This window comes from Scomber scombrus, chromosome 18, assembly GCF_963691925.1.
Source record: "Scomber scombrus chromosome 18, fScoSco1.1, whole genome shotgun sequence".
NCBI lineage: Eukaryota > Metazoa > Chordata > Actinopteri > Scombriformes > Scombridae > Scomber > Scomber scombrus.
In genome coordinates this window covers 26,652,417-26,666,973 of record NC_084987.1, presented here as the reverse complement: position 1 = coordinate 26,666,973, position 14,557 = coordinate 26,652,417, and the positions used below count along the sequence as shown (strand labels likewise).

The following is a 14,557-nucleotide window of genomic DNA, read 5'->3' as shown; positions in this document are numbered from 1 at the left end:
GTATGTAAGAGTAACTCTTACACACAGAGCCTGTTAAAGAGTCAAAAGTAAGGTTCAGAAGTTGTTTTCAAGCAGCCGGAACACTTTGGATAAACAGAGGTGATGAAGTCCAGCGTCATCCAGAAATGTGGTGTTATGACCATTCCAATATGCACATCTGTTTGTGATCTGAATGACCATGTTCTTTGGTTTTGTATGATTAACAGCATCTTGTGTTAGTTGATTAGCCTAGTGTCCAAACCTAAACCCATTACACATACAGGGGTCCTCTGGGAAGGCAGAGCAATTGACCAATTAAATAATCATATTGGTCAATTTTTTAAATATGGGATGGAATTTAAAGCACTCTTTTAAGACTATTCAGTATGTGAAATATGAACTCAACAGACAGTAATAAGACTCAAACTGGCTTTGTAGGACTATGTAGTTGTTGATGCTGTCATGCTCATGGATACATCAGTCAAACTGGACTTCCTGGTAATGAGACGATTCAGTGAGTGAACTATAAAAAGATTAGATTTTTACAACGATGCAGAGGACTGACAGCTGTTCTGTCAGCAGCTGTGATGGCCGAGTGGTTAAGGCGTTGGACTTGAAATCCAATGGGGTTTCCCCGCGCAGGTTCGAACCCTGCTCACAGCGGTTGTTATGTAACAGAGCCTGTTAAAGACTGACCTAAGCACTTTGGACAGGTATCTGTGATTAGGTGGAGGACTACGCTACACAGGGTTATTCAGAAATCTGCTGTGTTGCCCTGTCAAATATTGCTTTTCTTGTTATTGACATCTTTGAATGCAGCTCCTTGCACTTTTAAAGATGCAGCACTGTTAACAGCACCTTGTGTTAGATGAATAAATTAAGGATATTAGATATGCATGGGTGTTGAAGCAAAGGGTCTTCTGGCAAGGCAATACGACCTATTAAATAATCATACTGTCCTATTTATTAAAATGTGAGACTTTTTAATAGACTTTTAAGAGTATTCAGTGGGTGAAGTATTATTAACCTTTATTTTACCTCGAAAGACCATTGAGGGGGAATCTTCATTTACACAAGGCAAAGCAAGGCAGCTTTATTTATATAGTGTATTTCTTACACAGGGGCAACTCAATGTGCTTTATAAACAAAACAGTAAAAATTGGAAACATTAAAAAATACAATTAAAAACAATAAAAAGCAATTATAATGAAAAGAAAACAAAGAACAGAAAAATAAAAAAGAGAGAAAGAAAACAAAAAGCTAGACTAAAATAGAGCATAAAATATGAGAGTGCATCATAAAATGATGATTTGCTTTAAAATCATTAAAAGGACATAGAGTGCAAATGAAAGATTCAAATTTAAATATTCGCAGTTGGGGCTGATTTCAGTTCTGCTGGTAGTTTGTTCCAGTTGTGTAAAAGCTGCTTCACCATGTTTAGTCTGAACTCTCAACTCTGGGCTCCACTATCTGACCTGAGTCAGTAGATCTCAGAGCCCTACTGGGTTTATATTCTACTAACATGTCATTCATGTATTCTGGACCTAAACCATTCAGTGATTTGTAGACCAGTAGCAGAACTTTAACATCTATTCTATAGCTGACTGGGAGCCAGTGTAAAGACTTTAGAACTGGAGTAATGTGCTCTGATCTCTTTGTTCTGGTTCAAACTGGAGCTGCAGCGTTCTGAATGAGCTGCAGTTGTTTAATGCTTTTTTGTGGAAGTCCAGTCAGAAGACCGTTCTCCTACCTGGTCTGTTCGGGACATATTATAAACTTTTATTTTGCTGTCTGATAAGATTTCAAGGTCACTCAAACTGGACTTTTGTATAATGTTTAGTGACATATAAGTGGAATAGATTTTTACAACAATTCAGAAAAGTGACAACGGTGATGTAAGCAGCTGTGATGGCCGAGTGGTTAAGGCGTTGGACTCGAAATCCAATGGGGTTTCCCCGCGCAGGTTCAAACCCTGCTCACAGCGAATGTTATGGAACCGAGACTGAAGGTAAGATAAAGAGTCAGTTATCTGGGAAGCCCAAGGAGTTTGGACATGCATCTGTCATTAGTGGAGGACTACCCAAGTCATTCAGAAAGGATGTGTTGCCCCTTAAAATGACACTTGTAACAGTATATAAAGTGTGTTATTGTCTGGATCTCGGCTTGTGATTAATGGTGTCCCTATCATGCTTTTTATACAAGATTATACTTAATGAGTATACACGTGTACATATACGTGTGTGCATGTATGTATGTGGGTCAATGACGTGACGCCTACATTGCGTCACGTCATTGCATTTTCTGCATTTTATTCAGTTAGAAAAATGTTTACATTGATAAAAAAAATACCATATATATGTAGTACCTTTCCTTTATATGTATTCACTTTAACTTTTCAAAAATCACAAGTTATTAGTAATTTTTCTGTTATTTAAAGTGACAAAATATCATGTGGTGCGACCAATAATACCAATAACTGTATTAAATTCAGAGTAAAATATCACTTTTAATATTAATCACTGATACAGTATGCTTAACTGAATTGTATTTTTAAATTTTTTCAATCATTTTTAAGCAATTTACAATAAAAATAAGTCTTACAGACATTTCAGAAGGCAACTGTGACATTATAGAACATAAATATGAGATTATTATTTACAAAAACTTAAAGGACATGCAAATAATTTGTTTCGAAACACTTAAATTCATTTATTTTAAGACAGATCATGGTCGCACCACATGACTTTTTTAAGGTCAGTTCTAATTCATCGAGATGGAAAAACACATAAAACACCTAATTTACTATTTTCATATGTATTTATGTGAACTCAACATTCTTAATGTTTGAATTACTGCAATAGATATTCCCATATTTATTATTTTTAAATAAATCCTTATACGTCATTGACCCATGTATATATGTGTATACGAGTGTAGGAGTGCATCCATGTGTACATTATTTGAGTGTATGAGTGCATCTATATGTTTGTGAGTGTGCATGTACACATAGATATATATATTATTTTCTTTCTTTTCTTTTCTTTTCTTTCTTTTCTTTTTCGGCCATGTGAGGGTGGGGTTGAATTTTTGTTCATTGTTCTTAAAGCTTAAAAAAAGGATTACAAATAAAATGCTTTAAAAAATACCAAACATATTATGTCATATCACTACTAGCGCTAAACCTGTACCCTTGTTAGGTTACAATGCATGAACATGAACATGTGTTACTCCTGCTATGAATAAGATGTCCAGATCAGATGTTTAAGTTTTAAAAAGACAATATTTATAGGTAGCCACAAGTCTTAAAATAACTTTGGAAAAGATGCTATGACAAATGAACAAATAGAGGAAAGTGTCTGGAGTAGTGGATGATGATATCACAATAACTGGAAGAGAAAGCCCAACATATCCACACATCCACCTGCTTCTGCACCATGGAATCCTTCCTGGAGGGAAAATGCTGCTCTCTCATTTTTCATGTACAGGCTATTTGCATTTTAACACTTTTCACTCCACAAACATTTATGAAGGAATGCCGGCTGCAGGAAAAGTGTGAAATGCAAAGTAGTCCCTAATAGCACCGCAGACCAATTTACATATCTTCATAGTGTTTATGCAGCTGCATGACTCTACTTGACATTTACATTTGCGAGTTAACACCTGAAGCAGTTCTTGAGTGAGAGTGAGATTATTCAGATGAGTTGGTGGAGACTTGTGCTGTAGCTGTGGACAGTTATTGTGCTGAATAAATACAACAGTAAGCATCCACCTTCACATCATAACCTTGTTACTTCTGTTCTTTTTTACTTACATGTTTGTGTGGCACGGCTCAGTGTGTGGGATGGATGGACGGATAGAGGCATCACAGGGATGAGTCATACAGTCATTTGGTGATAAGCCAAGAAAGATACCAGAGACAGTTAAGGACCGTTCACAACTATAACTATAACTAACTTTTTTATATTATAATAGAGAACAAAGTTCCAGCATCTTAGTAATAATAAGGATCTATCTAAAGAGAGGAGCAAAAGCCACATTCAAATAAATACACATTAATACATCAAATCTGTAAAGCAGATGTTGTTGTGCTCTATGATTTATGGGAAGGATTTTGATTGGCGGTTCATCAAATTGCTCTGAAAGTGATTCCAACGACATCGTTCTCCTCAGTTTATTATGGTTATAGTTGTGGTGTGAACTCCTCCATCCACTTCAATTAGAACGATATTCAAAATGATATATTTATAGTTTTTGTTATAGTTATCATTCACAGTGTGGACGGCCCTTTACTTCTATGACCTGTACATACTCACATTCTGCACAAACTCTGTCTGACACATGAGTATATAATTCATCAAGTCATTTCATTAGTTATTTCTAATACTACTACTTATACTATAATATAATAATGATTATAATAATTATAATAATGATAATGTTAAAACACTGTTTTAGAAATCAGACAGTGAAGTATAGTCATAGAGTCATAGAATGATCCTCACAGCCTGCACATGATCAAGTCTGGACACGCACAGATACACACATTCACACACATTCACACACATTCACACACATTCACACACATTCACACACATTCACACTCATTCACACTCACAGTCACTGCCAAATCTATATTCACATGCCCTTTGCACCTACAATACTGTGTGACAAAGCTGCCAAAAGCTTCAACAAGCAGCATCAAGTCTTTTTTTTTTTTTTAACCTTTATAAGACTCAGTTCATATCAAACTGTGGTTGTTAGTACAGCCACAGAACGCTCAACTCAAGGAGCTGAATGATTCCACAGATGTAGAAACATATAAACTTACTGTAAGCCCTTTCAAATATGTTACAGTTCGGTCATGTCTTGATACATGAAGACATTTACAAGTAAAAAATAACAACTCTGAATGTGCAACAGGGTTTCAGTTACAGATCTGTGTGTATGATGCAATTTGGAGTAAAAAAAAAGAAAACACTGAAACGTATTAGAAGGACATAGAAGCTTTAACCTTTGTGTCGTCCTCCCGGGTCAAATTGACCCCGTCTGTTTTGACTGTTCCTTCTTTCCTCCCTTCCTTCCTTCCGTCTGTCCTTCCTTTTCTTCCTCTCTTCCTTCTTTCCTTCCTCTCTCTTTCCTCCCTCCCTCCTTCCTTCCTCCCTTCCTTCCTTCCTCCCTTCCTCTTTTCCTTTCTCCCTCCCTCCCTCCTTGTTTCCTCCCTCCCTCCTACCTTCCTTACTTCGTTCTTTCCTCTGTCCTTCCTTCCTTTCCTTTCCTTCTTCCCTCCCTTCCTTCTTTCCTTTCCTCCCTTCCTTCCTCCCTCCTTTCCTTCCTTCTTCCTCCCTTCCTTCCTTCCTTCCTTCCTTCCTTCCTCCATCCTTTCCTTCCTTCTTCCTCCCTTCTTCCTTCCTCCTTTCTTCTTCCTTCTTCCTCCCTTCCATCCTTCCTTCCTTCCTTCTTCCCTTCCTTCCTTCTTCCTCCCTTCCATCCTTCCTTCCTTCCTTCTTCCCTTCCTTCCTTCTTCCTCCCTTCCTTCCTTGACTCGAGGACAACAGGAGGGTTAAAGAACATGTCTTCATTAAACCAATCAAGTGTTGTTATTGTAAATCCAGTGGTAGTGTCTACTACTAACAGTGTGTACCAATCTGACTTTTTTATTTTTTCTTAGATCTTTATGAGATAAATAGACTGGAGTTAATGGTAAGTTTAGGATTTTTCCCAGTTTGATACCAGCGCTGTGTGTCTGTTTAGTGCACATTCACACACACACACACACACACACACACACACGCACACACGCACACACACACACACACACACACACACGCACACACGCACACACACACACACACACATGCACATATGAACACACACAAGCAAAACTTCCATTGAACTTCTTTATAGTGACGTTAAGAGTTGCATGACCTCAGCAATCTGTTACCACTGACAACTGAAATAATCGACAAATCTCCAAATTCAAGATCCACGTTGTAATAAATATGAATGACTCTTCACTGTTCAGTGCTGTCAGTAAAAGCATGAATCAAATGGCAGAGAAAACAGAAGACGCAATCTGTGTTGCCCTCCACACTACACTGGAGCACCTGGAATGTCCTGTCAGGATGCTCTTCTTGGACTTTAGTTCAGCCTTTAACACTGTCATTCCTAACACCCTACTGTCTAAACTTCATGGATTGGGCCGGAACACAACCATCTGCAACTGGGTCCTGGAGATCCTGACCAACCGTCCTCAGATTGTCAGGCTGGGAAAACAAACATCCTCCACTCTCATCCTGAACACTGGTGTTCCTCAGGGGTGTGTCCTGAGCCCTATCCTGTATGCCCTCTTCACCCATGACTGTCAGCCTGTCCATGCCACAAACACCATCATATAGTTCGCAGATGACACGACAGTCATGGGCCTGATCTCCAACAACGATGAGTCAGCATACAGGGATGAGGTGCAAAACCTGACAGTCTGGTGTTCCCACTAATAATCTCATCCTGAATAATAAGAAGACAAAGGAGATTGTAGTGGATTTACCCCACATTTCTGGGGGTAACCATCTCTGAGGACCTCTCCTGGTCTGCACATACATCCACCATCATTGGGAAGGCACAACAGTGTCTTTTCTTCCTGCGGAAGCTTAGGAGAGCCAGTCTGCCACAGAACCTGCTGGTTAACTTCTACCGGTGCACTGTGGAGAGTATCATCACATACTGCATCACAGCGTGGTTTACCAGCTGCACCGAGAAGGACCAGAGGGCTCTGCAGAGACTCATCAAGACGACTCAGTACATCATGGGGACCCAGCTTCCTGCAATTGGGGACATTTACCAATGTAGTTGTTTATTGTCTTAAATGTTGTTATGGCTCAGGGAGTGCTATCTAAATTTCGTTATTGTTGTCTGACCCTCAATATAATGACAGTAAAGCTACTAATCTACTAATCTAATCTAAATCTAATCTAATCAAATAGGTTGTGTTTATTAGGAGATCAGTTAATATTGCTCACTGCTTAAAAGTATGATTTTGCGGTGATAAAAGTTCAGGTGATCACATGATCCTCGGAGTATGGAAAATAGTTTTTAGTTCTGAGGTCTCTATGCATGTGTGTGTGTGTGTGTGTGTGTACATATACAGTATGCAGGTAATTGCCATCTACATGTATGTAGATGTGCATATGTATATATGTGTATGTATGTATATGTACACTTTTTAAATGTATTTTCTCTCTCTCTCTCTCTCTCTCTCTCTCTCTCTCTCTCTCTCTCTCTCTCTCTCTCTCTCTCTCTCTCTCTCTCTCTCTCTCTCTCTCTCTCTCTCTCTCTCTTAGATAATTTATGTGGTTATATTATAATTTGTGTATTCAACATGTGTAATAATATATAACGAAAAGATTGTAATGATGCTGTCTGTGTTCAAGTATCTCAAAATAAATAAAAAAAAATTTAATGACAAACAATCTTTTAATGTGTTGCTGCCCTGATAATAGCACAAAATAATAAATCCATGACAGAGCATTGGGCTCTCTTAATGATTTGAGTTAATGAAGTTGATGAGTTAATGAATGAATAAGTTAATAATCATGGTTCAAGGTTGCTGAGAATTTACATATTTATTACATTAGATGAACTCTTTGGTGACATTTCTTTTTTCTTCATTATCATTCTTGCTGTGATTCTTTCCACAAATGTTTTAACAATTAAATTCTAGATATTGAGATTGTTTCTTAATTAATGAGCTAATTCAATTATAGTAGAGAATAATACAATAAACACAAAAAGTTAATATCTTTGCAAATTGTTATCAAAATGAAGATTAGCATTAGTTGGCTTTTCATAAAAGAAATCCAACACAGATTAAATTCCTCACAGATTAAATTCATGATTGCACTTTGCTTGGAGGCAGCAGAAACCTAAACTCTCTATGTTTAAGGTGTGTAACTGGCACAGGAAGAAGGTTTGGTGATATGACTCATATGAAGAATGTCATATTGGCATATTAGTCCATTCACATGTGACACACCTAACACAGCAATTTATTATATTGTAAAATCAGTTAAACATAAAATTGTGAAGTAGTGACAGTTGAGTTAGCTATTTGTGTGTGTGTGTGTGTGTGTGTGTGTGTGTGTGTGTGTGTGTGTGTGTGTGTGTGTGTGTGTGTGTGTGTGTGTGTGTGTGTGTGGAATGATGCCAGAGCACACCTAGGATTAGTGTTTGGAGTTACAGGCTTGTCTAAACAGCTTTTTTTTGGTGTTCTTAATGATTTACATCCACCCTGTTTTTGTACTATAATCATAACTCAGCTTTGTAACTACTGGTGGAAAAGTGCCAGCTTAGTAATGACTTACAAAATTAAACAGGGATTGAGATTCCAATGTATGACATGTGGGTCAATGACGTATAAGGATTTTTAACAACTACATTTTAGAATAATAAAAACAAGCATATCTAATGCAGTAGTTCAAACATTCAGAATGTTGTGTACCTGAAAATTCATATTACAATGTGAAAGTGATTTTAGTGGGGTTTTTTTCAAGATTAATTGGCACTGGTCTTAAAAAAAAGTCATGTGGTGCGACCATGATTCATCTTGAAATATCTTATATAAATAAAAGATCATCATTTACAAAAAACACTGTTTCCAAACACTTTATATTACTGAAAACTTGTAAAAAAAAAAAAAAGATGTGAAGCGTGTTAAGTAAATTAATTTATTTCAAGATGAATCATGGTCGCACCACATGACTTTTTTTAAGGCCAGTGCAAATTGACTTGTTGCACATCTTTATACGTCATTGACCCATGTATCATTGTTACTGACTTTAAAAGTTGAATAATGATAACTGAATATCAGATTGTTTTAAAGGATTTGTTTGCTGATATTTTATATTTTTATTACTGTAAGTATTGTGTGTATCACAAGGCTGATATCTCATTCCTCTCTGCCATAGAGCTCAATTGTTGTCCAAAACTATTAAAAGGACTTCAGACCTCAACCATGCAAAACATGCACTATACCACTGAGCTACATCACCAACTGTAAAGTGTACAGAGTTCTGCACAGCCCTAAAATTGAGACCTGAATCCGGTTACCTTTCAGATCCAACCAAAAGATTTTGAGACCCAAACCTGACCAGAGCCCCGAGGCTATATCTTTACATTTGGGAACACTTTCTTACATATGAAAAATAACGGCCAGTAAAAAGAAAATGACGTGACATCCCACCAACACAGAACATATAGTGTTATCTACCGGCTGGTTAACCATAGATTTAGTAGGAATACAAACACTGCTGTCATCTATCAGCATTGTTCCATTCCACTCACCGATAGTCAGGATATCAATAAACACTCAACCACCAAAGCAAACTTTGAACGAAGGACTTAAGTGATTTTTCTTTAAAACATCTGGAGATGCTGGGGATTGAACCCAGGACCTCATACATGCGAAGCACGCGCTCTACCACTGAGCTACATCCCCACATCTTCTGCAACCACATCGCTGACAGTGGAGAAGACCAGTTCAGTAGTTGATTTACTTAGAGAGGCACAGATTACTTTTAGTCTATTTTGAATTCCTCCCTCCCTTGTTTGCCTCATTCACACCTGTATGCCTCATCTTTTTACTAACTCATCTACATTCCTTTCATTCTTCTTTTAGCTATTTAAAACAGTTTGAGGGAATTACCATATAACACTGCAAAAAATAGTGATGTAATGGTGTTAGGATTCCTGCAATTCAAAGGCACCAACAAACTTCTCAATCATTTACAACCTCATCTTAAAGTAAGACATTACATATGTTTTCAGGAAACATGTCATTCTCTGGAACATATTCAAAAAAAAGAAAAGATCACTTCTATACATGCAACTGAAATTCTACTTTCTCCCTTTCAGACCCTGATGTTATGTTATCAGTGGTTGGAGGGAATAAGGAATCCAAGTTTTGACTCCAAAGTTTTCATTGAAGAACACGTTTTTGTTTTCCTGGGTAGTTTAAAGCTCAATTCTCCACCAATGAAATACCTGTTTGTTTGGTGTTAATCTGTGCAATCACCAAGATAAACCCCTAAGACACACACACACACACACACACACACACACACACACACACACACACACACACACACACACACACACACACACACACACACACACACACACACACACACACACACACACACACACCATGTTTCCATCACTTCAGGGGACATTACATTGACTTACATTCATTTACTGGACACTTATCCTAACCGTAACCATAACCACTACATGCCTAATCTTAACCCTTATCCTAAACTTAACATAACCCTAAACTTATATTAACTTTAAATCAAGTCTTCACCCTAAAATAAATCATTTACCTTAAGGGGACTTGCTTTTTGTCCCCATAAGACAGGCGAGTCCCCATAACATAACTGTGTGAACAGATTTAAGTCCCCACAACATTAGGAATACCTAGTACACACACACACACACACACACACACACACACACACACACACACACACACACACACACACACACACACACACACACACACACACACACACACACACACACACACACACACTTTTTCATCTTCAATGTAATCTACCTGGTGATCTTCACAGTGAAGTCTATGTATAGCAGCAGTGCTGCAGGGGCAGGACACGACCTGCTGGTACCCTTGTTATTGTGGTGGACGGGGAGAGGAATTAAGATAAAGGTGAAGCATGACAAGCTAGAGCCCCCTCGTGTGTGTGTGTGTGTGTGTGTGTGTGTGTGTGTGTGCGGGTGGGATGCCATACACAGGGCAAAGAGTTTAGCAGACACACGTGAGTAAACAAAACGAGACGAGACAGGACAGGGGGCAGGATGGGAGATATTTGTGGTAGTGTACTACAGTTTGTTCGGGTGTGTTTGTGATTGTGTGTTTGTGTGTTCTCAGGCCTGAATACATCGAGACAAGTCTTTGTAAACTTCTTGCACCACAGTGAAGAATTTAGCAGAGAAATGATGAGATGGGAATATTAGCCTGAGCTGTGTGCTCAATATTACAGTGAGTTACACATGTACCCATAGATAACTATTCATTTTGTTCCTTTAGTTCACACTAAAAGTTCACTTGGTTAAGATTTGACCTAGTTTGGGTTTATATAACACCAATGCAACATTGGGCTAACTTTACCCAGTAGAAATACCTTATTTTGACGCACTGTTACACAAGCTTTAGTTAAAAATTGTCCCATTTTTTTGGTTTCTTGAACTAAATGATGTGTATATGATATTCAAAAGTTACACAAGCTATTAACAGTCAATAAGAAACATAACAGTTAAACCCTTACATGCTGTTCAGGGTCAAATTTGACTCATTTTGTGAGTTGTAAAAACACCATATACACATTTCTTTTAACCAGACGTTTCCTAATGTGACCCACAGTTTACAAAAATACTAATACAATGCATCTTTTTTAAATTTTGTGCAGCTGACACACATTTTTGCATATTCAAATGTACAAATTTGACCTGTGTGTATTATCTATTATATATTATATGATATAGTCTGTTCACTATTATCTATTAGAACAACGTAGAAGCTTTGGCTGCTTGGTTGGAGTCTGCATACACTCAGATTGACTCACTGTGGGTCTGTGAGTGTTTAGTTACCTTTGTGCGTGAATGAGAGGTCAGGCAGTTGTTGCACAAGCGTGAATGAAAAGCTTCTCATTATTTTTGAATCCACCAAATTTATACATAATAATTGAAGAACACTGTAACACAACGCCATATTTGTTTGTTTAATAACTGTAATGTGATTACTGAATGTAAACACTGTAACGTGTTATATTACTGCACTGTAAAAACTGTTACTTTCTTAAAAATAAGAAAAATACGGCAACAGTTTGCATTCATTTTTAAAAAATTTGAATCAACTTTTGTTTTTTTTTAATTCAAATTAACTCAAATTTATATATTTGAAGGTAATCACAAAATGTAAGTATGAGTTAATTAAATGGAATGCCAATTTCCCTTCACTTCATATTAATTATATTAATTATTAAATTATTATTAAACACAATTTTCTACCACTTTCAATTTACTCAAAAAAATGATGGCAACAGTTTGCATTAATTTTTCTGATTTAAATCAATTTAAATTTAATTTTTTAACTTGAATTAATTTGTGATGTACTGATAATAAACATGATACAACATGCGTTAAATGCGATAAATGTAATGTGATTACAGCAACGTGTTATAATGTAACCTCCCGACTGCTCAGTGTTACTCATGTGATCTTGAAGTTTCACCATCTGTGTTCAAGTAGCATCTATCAGTTTGGTGTTCTGGTTAGATGCCACAGAGCTACACTGCTATCTTCAAGTCACATGACCACCTCACATGGGGGAAAAAAGATGTAAGAGCTTCTAACTCTGGTCATGCCTTCATTCGTTGTTACAGGCCTCTTAAACACCAAAAACACCCCAGAAAAGAATAAAAATGCTCCCAGGGCATTATTTATATGTCTTCTTTCTATCACCATAGCAACACCACAGGAAAAACTTTATGCTGCTGATCTTTAATGATTTACTTTAGATCAGAACAGGTAATAACCTCAAAATGATTGTAATCTATTCTCCAGACATTTTTGTTCTCTGCACGTCTCCTGATTTGTACCGACTCCTAAAAACGTGCTGCTGTACCCTGAAGGCGACCTCGCAGCGATGCACAGCGTGAGCTTTGTTATCGTCGGCTGAAGGAATGTGCCTGTGTCTCCACCGCGAGACCGACGTGTACCACTTACACTGTGGCAAATAGCAGTTATTAGCGCTTGTTGTTGTAGACAGCGGGGAGAGGAGCTGTGGTCAGGAAGGAGGATGATGGGAGGAGGAGAGCTCGAAAAACAAAGCAAACACACACACACACACACACACATGTGCACACAGGAACAAATACAAAGAATTCCTCTTTCAGACAGTCTCCAGAGACAGGCGGCAGTCAAAAAAACAAACGGCAACACACACAAAGCAAGGATGGACATGTTTAAGGAAGTGTGTTATTGTTTAGTGGTGTGCGTACTGCTGTTGTGTATGTTGTATTGTGTTCCTATTGGCCGTTCTTATTTTTAGCCGTGATGACCGAGTGTTTGTGTGGTCTGTGTGGTGGATGCTGACCCTCTGAGCTAAACTTAGGAGCTCAGTGTTTATCACCGCCCGCTGTTGACTTGCAGAGAGACGTCTGATTGGTTTCTGTTTTGTCCTTTTTCTGTTTGTAATGACATGTGACAATCTGTTATTGGTGGCTGTTTGTTTTCAGTTTCATGTTTTTTTTTCCATCCATGCTTCCTTTCTTTTCTAAACAATGTTTTATATTTAGTTGGGAAGATAAAAGGTAAAATTGGGATTATTAGCATGATTATAATTTTAAAATACAATTCAAAATGAAGAATGATGCTTTACCATGCATTTTAAAGTCACAGACATAAGCAGAGCAGGAATGAGAGGGAAAAAAACAACTCAGTGATCCATGAAGGTGTGAGTAGAGGATGATACCACAGGGCAGGTGTACACAGCCTGTGCACATACACACACACTGTGAAATTGGGACGTTCATTACACACTGTGGCACTCCCAAACACTCATACAAGTAAGTTAAAAGAGCTTGAGTTTATGACATGGTTGAATGTAATTGCTGACCCTCACTCCACAGAAGCTATTTACACAGTACAAGCAATCCCTAAGGGGGGGAGCTGGGTTTTGAAGCCAATTTGACATAGTGGCCAACCTACGTAACCACAACAGCACATGATGCTATTGGGCCCAATAAGACTTTTTCCCATAGACTTACATTATTAACCTTTGTGTCGTCCTGCCGGGTCAAATTGACCCCGTCTGTTTTGACTGTTCCTTCTTTCCTTCCCTCCTTCCTTTCCTTCCTCCCCCTACCTTCCTCCCTTCCTTCTTTCCTCTGTCCTTCTTTCCTTCCTTCCTCCCTTCCTCTTTTTCTTTCTCCCTCCCTCATTCCTTCTTTCATCCCTCCCTCCTACCTTCATTCCTTCCTTCTTTCCTCCATCCGTCCTTCCTTCCTTTCCTTCTCCCTTCCTTCTTTCCTTCCCTTCCTTCCTTCCTCCCTCCTTTCCTTCCATCTTCCTCCCTTCCTTCCTTCCTTCTTCCTTTCCTCCCTTCTTCCTCCCTTCCATCCTTCCTTCCTCTTTTCGTTCCTTCTTCCTCCCTTCCTTCCTCCTTTCCTTCCTTCTTCCTCCCTTCCTTCCTCCTTTCCTTCCTCCTTTCCTTCCTTCTTCCTCCCTTCCTTCCTTCTTCCTCCCTTCCTTCCTTGACTCGAGGACAACAGGAGGGTTAGAGAGATGTCTTTAAATTAGCAGATACATTTTTTACCGAGCATCACAAATCTGCGAAATGACTCATTTTATCCCCATTTAAGTAGCTGGAGGGATAAACCGGAAGTGACTGAGGTTTCTAGTGCATTTGCTCCATTGGTCCAATGATGCAGAGGCAAAGCAAAAGAGGAGCAACACGGAAGAACATTTTTTAGCTTCATGTGCCACTGAGCAGCTTTTATAGGAATTC

General features: G+C 38.2%; 3 non-coding genes across 3 annotated transcripts; 2 read left to right on the top strand and 1 right to left on the bottom strand.

Moving 5' to 3' along the window:
- The first annotated feature begins 560 nt into the window (after positions 1 to 560).
- On the top strand, positions 561 to 642 carry trnas-uga (transfer RNA serine (anticodon UGA)). The gene has a single exon. It is a non-coding gene; the product is annotated as a tRNA-Ser (tRNA).
- A 1,239-nt stretch (positions 643 to 1,881) lies between these two features.
- Positions 1,882 to 1,963, top strand: trnas-cga (transfer RNA serine (anticodon CGA)). Its single transcript has one exon. It is a non-coding gene; the product is annotated as a tRNA-Ser (tRNA).
- Positions 1,964 to 9,397: 7,434 nt separating this feature from the next.
- Positions 9,398 to 9,469, bottom strand: trnaa-cgc (transfer RNA alanine (anticodon CGC)). Its single transcript has one exon. It is a non-coding gene; the product is annotated as a tRNA-Ala (tRNA).
- Between the last annotated feature and the right edge of the window lie 5,088 nt (positions 9,470 to 14,557).